The following is a 9,625-nucleotide window of genomic DNA, read 5'->3' on the forward strand; positions in this document are numbered from 1 at the left end:
TTGCAGCAGGTCCTAAATTGCTGACATCTTTAACCATCTGATTATCATTAGGTTTCCAAGAATGAAGTTTTAGGCATTCCTTGAATCATGACCTTTTAGTCCCATTTGGTTGCATTTAGACACATTTAGTCAATCTCTTTTAGGCGTTTCAACGTGTAAAGTAATGGTTTACCAGGAGGAATCTCCAAAATGTCCATTTAACTAAAAATAAAATAAAATGAAATAATAAAATAATATAAAAGTCCATTTACCTAACCTCGCTTACCTAATTACAACACACCAGGACTTCTCTAGTTTCCTCATTTGGGTGGGGAGGTTGTTGTTAGTCTTTCAGGGCTTTTGCAAATAAAATATGGATATGGATTCTGATATGGCTGCTTTTAAATTGTCCAATTTATTTTTTTTAAATATGAAATTTATTGTCAAATTGGTTTCCATACAACACCCAGTGCTCATCCCAACAGGTGCCCTCCTCAATACCCATCACCCACCCTCCCCTCCCTCCCACCCCCAATCAACCCTCAGTTTGTTCTCAGTTTTTAAGAGTCTCTCATGTTTTGGCTCTCTCCCTCTCTAACCATTTTTTTTCCCTTCCCCTCCCCCATGGTCTTCTGTTAAGTTTCTCAGGATCCACATAAGAGTGAAAACATATGGTATCTGTCTTTCTCTGTATGACTTATTTCACTTAGCATCACACTCTCCAGTTCCATCCACGTTGCTACAAAAGGCCATATTTCATTCTTTCTCATTGCCATGTAGTATTCCATTGTGTATATAAACCACCCAAGGGATACAGGAGTGCTGATGCATAGGGGCACTTGTACCCCAATGTTTATAGCAGCACTTTCAACAATAGCCACGTTATGGAAAGAGCCTAATTGTCCAATTTAAATCATTTACTTTAAATTATCCAATTAATTATAAAATTATCTATTTAATTTGAAAGTTTAGGGCTTTAGGAAAAATTTCAATTTGACTTGAAGTGACTTAATTCTTAGTTGCCATCAAAATGATGGCATCCAAGAAACATGGGCTTATCCATGGTTATGAAATTCTGTTTTGTTTTGGTGAATGTTGAAGGAAGGAAAGAAAGAAAGAAAAAGAAAGAAAGAAAGAGAAAGAGAAAGAAAAGAAAAAGAAAACCATTTACATATGTGTTATATATACACACAAAAAAACCCCAAATAACAAAAAATCCAGAATGGTCCTTAGGCATATAGGAGTTAAATACAAATTCTGATTGGGTAATAACTATGGGGATTTCCACCAACATTTAGAAAAGCTGTTCTCTAATGCAAAGGAAATAATATATGGCCTCAAGTGATAATATAATGGTCAAAATAACACATGATCTCAAATATTCTTTTCTGATAAAAAAAACAACACAGACAGTATTTATTCAAAGTAACCAGTGCTAGACAGAGAGATAAGATGGTGGTGTAGTAGGAGGACTAACTCTAGGCTTGCCTTGTCTTTCAAACACAGCTAGGCAAATATCAAATCATTCTGCATACCCAAGAAATCAATCTGAGGATTGACAGAACAAACTGCACAACTAGAGGGAGAGAAGAATCTACATACAGGAATGTAGGATATGGAAAGATGTGGTTTATGGGAGAAACAGATTGCAGAGGGGAGGGGATCCCGGTCACAGAGAAAGACAAGAGAGAGTGGAGTGGATACACACAAGGAGAACGCTTCCCCAAAACCATTGGCTGAAAGAATGAGAGGGGCTGATCTTTGAGTTTTTGCAACCAGTGGGGCTCCTAAGACTGGAGTTTTAGGGGTCCGAGGGCTTGGCTGGGATAGAGCCCTGAGGGTGCTATCCTACTCCTGGAGAGAAGGCAGGCAAGCAATGCCACGGCAGATGGCACCATCTGAGGGTTTCCTAAGGCACATGGGGAGAGACTGTCACTCTTCTTAGAGTACATCTGTGAGAGGTGGCTTTTGTAGAGACCCTTCTCTGGGGACAAAAGAGCCAGAGGGTGCCACTCCCACCGTGCCCGCCCCCTCCCCGTCCCTCAGCATGGGCCCAGAGACACCTGCTGGGGTGCTGAGACACTGACTGTTTAGCCTGCTTTGCTGCAAATCCCACACCCCTGCATTTTGGTGCCACTGCCCTTCTCGGTCAAACCTGCATCAGTCCCTGCACAGTGAGACCCTTCCCCAGGAGATCAGCACAGACCCCAGCCACAGCGTGTCTCTGAAATTTAGAGTTTTAAAATTCAGCAGGCTTGGCTGGGATAGAACCCAAATTGCACTGCACTCCTCCAGACAGACAAGCAACCCAGAAGCAGACAGCATGAAAATAGTGATCTGAAAAATGTATGGGACACAAACATTCAACTGGCACCAGCCAGTTACTTTGTCCTCAGTGAGGGGCCTCCATGCTTGCTGCTCTCAGGGAAGCACTCCCAGAAGAGTGAATAATTTCCCCTGTTACTCTTGAATACAGAGAACAAACTGAGGGTTGATGGGGGGGGGGGGGTGGGTGGGGGAGAGGGGAAAGTTGGTGATGGGCACTGAGGAGGGCACTTGTTGGAATGAGCACTGGGTGTTGTATGGAAGCCAATTTGACCATAAATTATATTTTTAAAAATGTCCCCTCTTGTGTCCCAGACATTCAACAAATCTAAAAGACAACCTTTGGAATGGGAGAAGATATTAGCAAATGACATTATCTGTTAAGGGGTTATTATCCAAAGTCTATAAAGAACTTATCAAACTCGACACTCAAAACACAAATAATCCACTTAAAATATGGGCAGAAGACACGAATAGACATTTTTCCAAAGAAGACACAGGTGGCCAACAGACACATGAAAAGATGCTCCGCATTACTCATCATCAGGGAAATACAAATCAAAACTACAGTGAGATACTACCTCACACCTGTCAGAGTGTCAAATATCAATAACTCAGGAAACAACAGGTGTTGGTGAGTATGTGGGAAAGGGGAATGCTCTATGTTGTTGGTGGGAATACAAACTGGTGTAGCCACTCTGGAAAACAGTATGGAGATTTCTCAAAAAGTTAAAAATAGAACTATTCTACAATCCAACAATTGCATTACTAGGTATTTATCCAAAGGATACAAAAATAGTAATTGGAAGGAACACATGCATCCCAGTGTTTATGGCAGCATTATCAACAATAGCCAATTTAAAGAAAGAACCCAAATGTCCATTGACTGATGAATGGATAAAGATGTGGTATATATACCACACAATGGAATATATATATATATATATATACACACACACGAGTATATATATATATATATATATATACATAAAATATGTGTGTATGTGTGTATATATACTCGTGTGTGTGTGTGTGTGTGTGTGTGTGTGTGTATATTCATAATGGAAAATTTCTCAGTCATCAAAAAGAGCCAAAACTTGGCATTTGCAATGACATGGATGGAGCTAGAGAGTATTATGCTAAGCAAAATAAGCCATTCAGAGAAAGACAAACACCATATGATTTCACTCATGTGTGGAATTTGAGAAACAAAGCAGATAAACATAAGGGAAAAAAAGAAAGAAGCAAACCAGGAAGCAGACTTTTAACTATAGACAACAAACTGATGGTTACTGGAGGGGAGGTGGGTGGGGGAATAGGTTAAATAGGTGATGGGCATTAAGGAGGGCACTGGTTGAGATGAGCACTGGGTGTTTGTATGTAAGTGATGAATCACTCAATTCTATCCCTGAAACTAATATTATACTGTATGTTAACTAACTGGAATTTAAATAGATGCTGAGTTAGTCTCGGTTCATAAAAAGCATTTACAGTTCAAGGACACGTCATATTTGCCTCTTTGGCCAGCTGTGCCTCATCTCAATATTGCCATGTTATGACAAACATTAATTCACCACTGCTGTCTACGGCACTAATTTTTTGTTTAGGTCAAGACCTCCGGTAAAGCCTTGGCTTATCAGTGGCATTTCTTTTCTTTGATTTGCTGTCGTTAGATTCACTGTCAGATAAAGGTTTTCTTTTTGTATCTCCTTTTTGAGAATTAAGAAATGCTTCAATTAACTCTGGACAATCTAAATTTTCCTCAGGTTCCCAAGTACTTTCAGCATTGTCAGTAAATCCCTTCTGCTTCAGGAAATACTCCACTTTCCCAGTCATTAGACATCCATCCAGTACTTTTTCCACCAAAATTCTTCAGGCTCTGTCTTTTCCACTTTATTACTCTTTCCATTATTTTTCTCTCCCACTTTTTGCAATATATTTTAATTGGATGCCATTAAAAATGATTTTAATTTCCATTTAGTTAACATACAGTATCTTATTTGTTTTGGGTGTACACTATAGTGATTCAACAATTCCATATATTACTCAGTGCTCATCAAGGAAAGTGTACTCTTTAATCCCCTTCACCTCTTTCACCCATCTCCCCCCTCCGCCCCTCCCCCCCCCCCTACGACCCACCTCTCCTCTGGTAACCATCAGTTTGTTTTCCATAGTTGAGTCTGCTTTTTGGTTTGTTGGATGCCATTTTTTCTTGCAAGACTTGAAGAATTATTATTCACTGCCTCTAATCTTCTCCCAATCCCTGGTTTGCAGCACCTTTGGCCATGTGTGCTTTAAGTCTGAGCTCCATTGTTTCTTAATAGAATGCTTTCACTTGACCTTTAATGGCTTCTGTCTAAAAAAGAGAGAATGGGTAGGTTGGATTGGTAATAAATAAATAACCCCCCCCCCTTTTTTGTGGGTGAAATCTGTAAGATGATGTTTAGCTAAATTTTTTCTTTGTTATTTAGCTGCTGATTTCTCAAAGAAAAATACCACTAATACTGAAAGTAATTTCAAGTTTCACAAAAGAATTTAAGTGGAGGCAAATATCTTCAATCTACTTATGCAAAGGGCCAGAGAGAACAATTGAGTAATTGCAGAATTTGGTGAAACCAAAACAATGAGACTATTCTATTGGCTGCAATTCACTACAAAGGTTCTAGAAATACTGGTGCTGTCACTATTCATGCTTGTGAGAAAATGCTAAATGGAACTGATATTAAGATGAATTCCATGTGGCTATATAGTGAAACATTGATATTGTTAAAAGAAGAGGTAAAGTTAGCTGGTCAAGGGTTGGTTGTACCTTCATAGTGCAATCAATTTCAGAAAACAAATGCACAGATGATCTTTAATAGCATAAATACAAGTCTAGCATTTTACTTTTTTATTTTATTTGAGAGAGAGAGAGCACAAGTGAGTGGGGGAGGGACAGAGAGAGAGAGGGAGAGAGAGAGAGAGAGAGAGAGAGAGAGAGAGAGAGAGAGAGAGAGAAAGTATGCTAAGAAGGCTCTGCACTGTCAAGACAGAGCCCAGTGTGGGGCTTGAACCCACAAACTGTGAGATCATGACCTGAACTGAAATCAAGAGTCAGACACTTAACTGACTGAGCCACCCAGGCGCCCCTAAAATTTTATCTTATGGCACTGATGAATGAAATAGAGGACCAGTTGTTTTCTATCTTTTCTTAGACACTGTGATTCTTTTTTTTTTTAATTTTTTTAACTTAAAAAATTTTTTTTAAATGTTTATTTATTTTTGACAGAGAGAGACATAACATGAGTGGGGGAGGGGCAGAGAGAGAGGGAGACACAGAATCGGAAGCAGGCACCAAGCTGTCAGCACAGAGCCCAACGTGGGCCTCGAACCCATGGACCACGAGATCATGACCTGAGCCGAAGTCAGACGCTCAACCAACTGAGCCACACAGGTGCCCCAATTTTTTTTTTAACTTTTATTTATTTTTGAAAGAGAGAGAGAGATAGAGATAGAGAAAGAGAGAGAGAGAGAGACAGAGGCGTAAATGGGGGAGGGGCAGAGAGAGGGAGACACAGAATCCGAAGCAGGCTCCAGGCTCCGAGCTTGTCAGCACAGAGCCCGATGCTGGGCTCAAACTCACAGACTGTGAGATCATCACCTGATCATTACTGACTGAGCCACCCAGGCGCCCCTCTTAAGGCACTGTGATTCTAAGGTCCGTGTTTTTTCTACATGGACTGAATGTCTCCCTAGGAGGTTCCCATCTTGTCACGTATACTGTGTTAGTCGTTTCTACCTTACCAAGCATAAGTTGGTCATTATTCTCTAGCTTAGAAAACAGAAAGTGGCTACCTGTGACAGTGCACAGGTAAGTCTTGGTAAGGAGCAGGACTACAGGGTATAGACATAAGACAGTTCTTTGGGAAACATAGTAGAACTAAATTATGAAATTTGTCTCTCAGTATGACCTCCTCTTTCTGAATATGTTCTCCTTCCCACAATCCCCACACTCTGGAATCTCATGCTACTTAATTTATGATCAATTAATTTATACAGATGGATAACAATGTGTTTTCCTTCTTAAAAGCACCTAGGCCTTAAAAAATGCTATTTTGTTTAACTCAGGAAATGCATTGCAAATCGGGCCATTCAAAGCCATGGGGAAAAGATCATTTGCAGGACTTTTGGAGAAGGCCAGCTTTAGAGACTTTTGCTATAATCCCAGGCAGGTAGAAGGAAGTTTAAAGGAACAGGGAAGCTGTTCCTATTGGGGGGAGGGGTCTATAGTACGAACAGAAAGGATAAAAGTGCTGGATAATACCAATGGATGCAAATAGGAGGAAGGTAAACCAAGGTGATGGTGTTGGAAAAATGATCAGCTTTAGCTCTGGAGATTGGTTAATTTTGTCCTTAAACTTTTGAAGGACAAGGTCATCCCTTTCCAATTTCATGCTGCACAGCTTGGGTTTAATAAGAGTGTCCTCAATCCAGGTCTGGAGCAGATCCACGAGGCCTTCTGAGAAAAGGCCAGTCTTCTCTAGAAGTCAGTCGTATCTTCTTAGTCTTTAGTCCTGGCAATTTTCAACCACATAGGTGTTCTTTGGGTACTAACCATGAACATTTTTCAAAGCTTTTTACTGTGAGAAATTTCAAATACACACAAAAGTAGAGAGAATAGTATAATGAACCCAATGTACCAGTTTCATCTAATTTCAACAGTCACAAACATCTGTTGGTCTCGTTTTCTCTATTATCATATAATACTCCCCTCACTCCCCTATTTAAGCTAACGTGTTTTGAAGTAAATCCCAGAGTGCATGTCATTTTACCCATAAAGACTTCAGTAAAATCATGTCCATCTTAATAACCATAGTTATAAGGATGAGAAGAGAGAGATTATTATAGTCTACATTTATTATGTTCTACTGTGTTCAGAACTCTCTGCCAAACACTTAGCATCGTGTTATTTTAGGTCATCCCTTCACCATTCAGTCAATGAGGCATAATGGTCCCCACTTTTCTGACAGGGAAACTAAAGCTGCAAGAGGTGTAGTAAATTGATAAAGGTCGCACAGCTAGGAAGTGATGCTACTGGGATTCAAATTTTCTTTGCTTACTCTGTATCCTGTGCCCTTAACAACTGTATACAAATGTCTTACCACTGAAGCATACTTGTCCTCTGAAAATAGACCCATAAGGAACACCTTTGCATGGGTGAAAGAATTGCTTTGCATGAAACTATTTATCGTATTGCTTTGTGCCCTTGAATGAATTCCTTGTTGACTGAGAATGTTTGGGCCGAAGGAGTGTTGGCTTTGGAGTCATACAGCTTTAATTTGGACATAATTGTTTCACCACTTTCTGGTTGTGAGGCTTTGATAAGTCACTAGGGCTCTGGGTCTCCATTTTTTTCATCAACTCCTGTGAAGATTAAATGAGACACTTGAAAGTTTTACAACAGTGCACTTTATGGAGACTGGAACCAAGAGTATTTTGGTACTCTGCCTCTACTTTGTCTTCCTTCCATCTCCCCATGACATCTCACTATGAATGTATTTTCGCTTCTCTTTCCACCACCTCTCTTCCATTCTATATAGTCAAGGCTATAGTTATATCCATATGTCCTATGTTTCGTCATTTAGCATTTTGGGGGGTTAATTTCTACTCTTTTTACTTCATCTCTTATAAATTTTAAAACACTCAAGGCTGGCTTTGTCTTATATTAATTTTGTGCATTATTCTTACTGCATTTTTAACATAAGCTACCTAAAACTTTCAGGAGTTGGCAGGGTATAAATTATCTATCTCATTATTTAGTGTCACATTCTCTATGGGATTATGAAGTAGTATGTGCTGCATGAGCCATGGCACATTTTTGTCATCATTGTGTTGTCAATTTCAATTAAGGCTGAGAACATCTGATGAATAGATGGGGTGGCCAGGGTGGGGAGGAGGATCAGATAGGCTTATGGTCATTTTGATAGCCTGGCATATTCTTCAAACCAATTTACAAGGCTGTTTTAATTACCTTGGCAACTGTCCTTGGAACCCTTTCCAAGTTCCTCACATTAAAAAGTCTTCTCATCAGCAACAACCAAAATTATCAATGATTAAAATGTCATAAACCTCCCTTCTCTGCTGGGCTCATCTTATAGATGGACTCTAAGGTTTTTATAGTCTGAGATGTCAAGCTGATTCTCTTGTTGCCATTGGTAACAGTTGAGATCTCTTTAAAATACTGAATAAGCTCTTCAGGTCAATGTACCATATTCATATTGTGACTACTGAATGAATCAAATTGGATTAAAGAATTTTTTTTATAGAGGAATAAAGGGGCTTCTAGTTGGAAATTGGTACATTATTACTTGGCACTGAGAGATAAATAAAGAGATCAGACATTTATCTTGTATGATTCAGCCATGTATAGAATTAAATGTAATTTTGACTTAGTTGAGACCTAAGGAATATAAATGAAAACCAGTACATGCATACAGATAAATATACACATATTTACGGATCTTCTTCAGGCTAAAAAATAGCCATATAAAAATTGTGATTTTAGGTTCCTTGAGGAAAGAACAAAACTGGATATGATAGTGGTCTTAAAATTATGAGGTAGAGATAAGGAAAAATAAAGCAGAAATGGGGGAAATCCTTAGAATTTTTTCTGAGGCAAAAACAAAGTGGAAGTGGGTCAGGGTTGGCTTGGGAAATGTTGACAGGAGGTAAGTCTACTGGTCCATTTTGTTTCCAGGTTAGCCCTTTCCTACCTGGGTGTCATTTCCTGGCTTCCTAAAAGACCCAGAAAGATGAGATCCGGTGTGTGGTTGAGTGATAGAGATAAAGAGGTGGGGAAAGAGACGGTTTATCAGGTATCTATTGCTGCATCAAAAACCTCCTCAAATCTCAGGATTTTAAAGCAATGCTCATTGATTGCTTACAATTCTACGGGTCAGGAAATCCTGACAGGACTCCGCAGAGATGGCCAAGCTCACTTAAGCAGCTATGTTCATCTGGGGCTGGGAGAGGCTGTAAGTCCAAGATGGCCTCACTGACATGTTGGGAGCCTTGGTGGTGCCTGTCAGCTGGGTTGCTTTGGTTTTCCTCCACCTGACCTTTCTCTTCATGTGCTTTCTTTTTCTATTAGGATAGCTTGGAGTTCTTTATGTGGTCACTCAAGGTAGCAAGAAAGCAAAAGGGAAGCTTCCAAGCTTAAGACCTAGGCTTGGACCTGGCAGTGTCAAGTTTACTGCATTATATTGATCAAAGCCAGTCACAGGACCATCCCAGATCTAAGGGAGGGGCAACGGACTCCACCTGCTGCATAAGAGGTGTGGTG

At 39.8% G+C, this 9,625-nt stretch overlaps 1 pseudogene; it reads right to left on the reverse strand.

The window, feature by feature from the left end:
• Nucleotides 1-3,696: 3,696 nt before the first annotated feature.
• Nucleotides 3,697-4,259, reverse strand: LOC112850037 (chromobox protein homolog 3 pseudogene; annotated as a pseudogene).
• Nucleotides 4,260-9,625: the final 5,366 nt, after the last annotated feature.

This window comes from Puma concolor, chromosome C2, assembly GCF_028749965.1.
Source record: "Puma concolor isolate L17-30 chromosome C2, mPumCon1.1.hap2, whole genome shotgun sequence".
Classification (NCBI taxonomy): domain Eukaryota; kingdom Metazoa; phylum Chordata; class Mammalia; order Carnivora; family Felidae; genus Puma; species Puma concolor.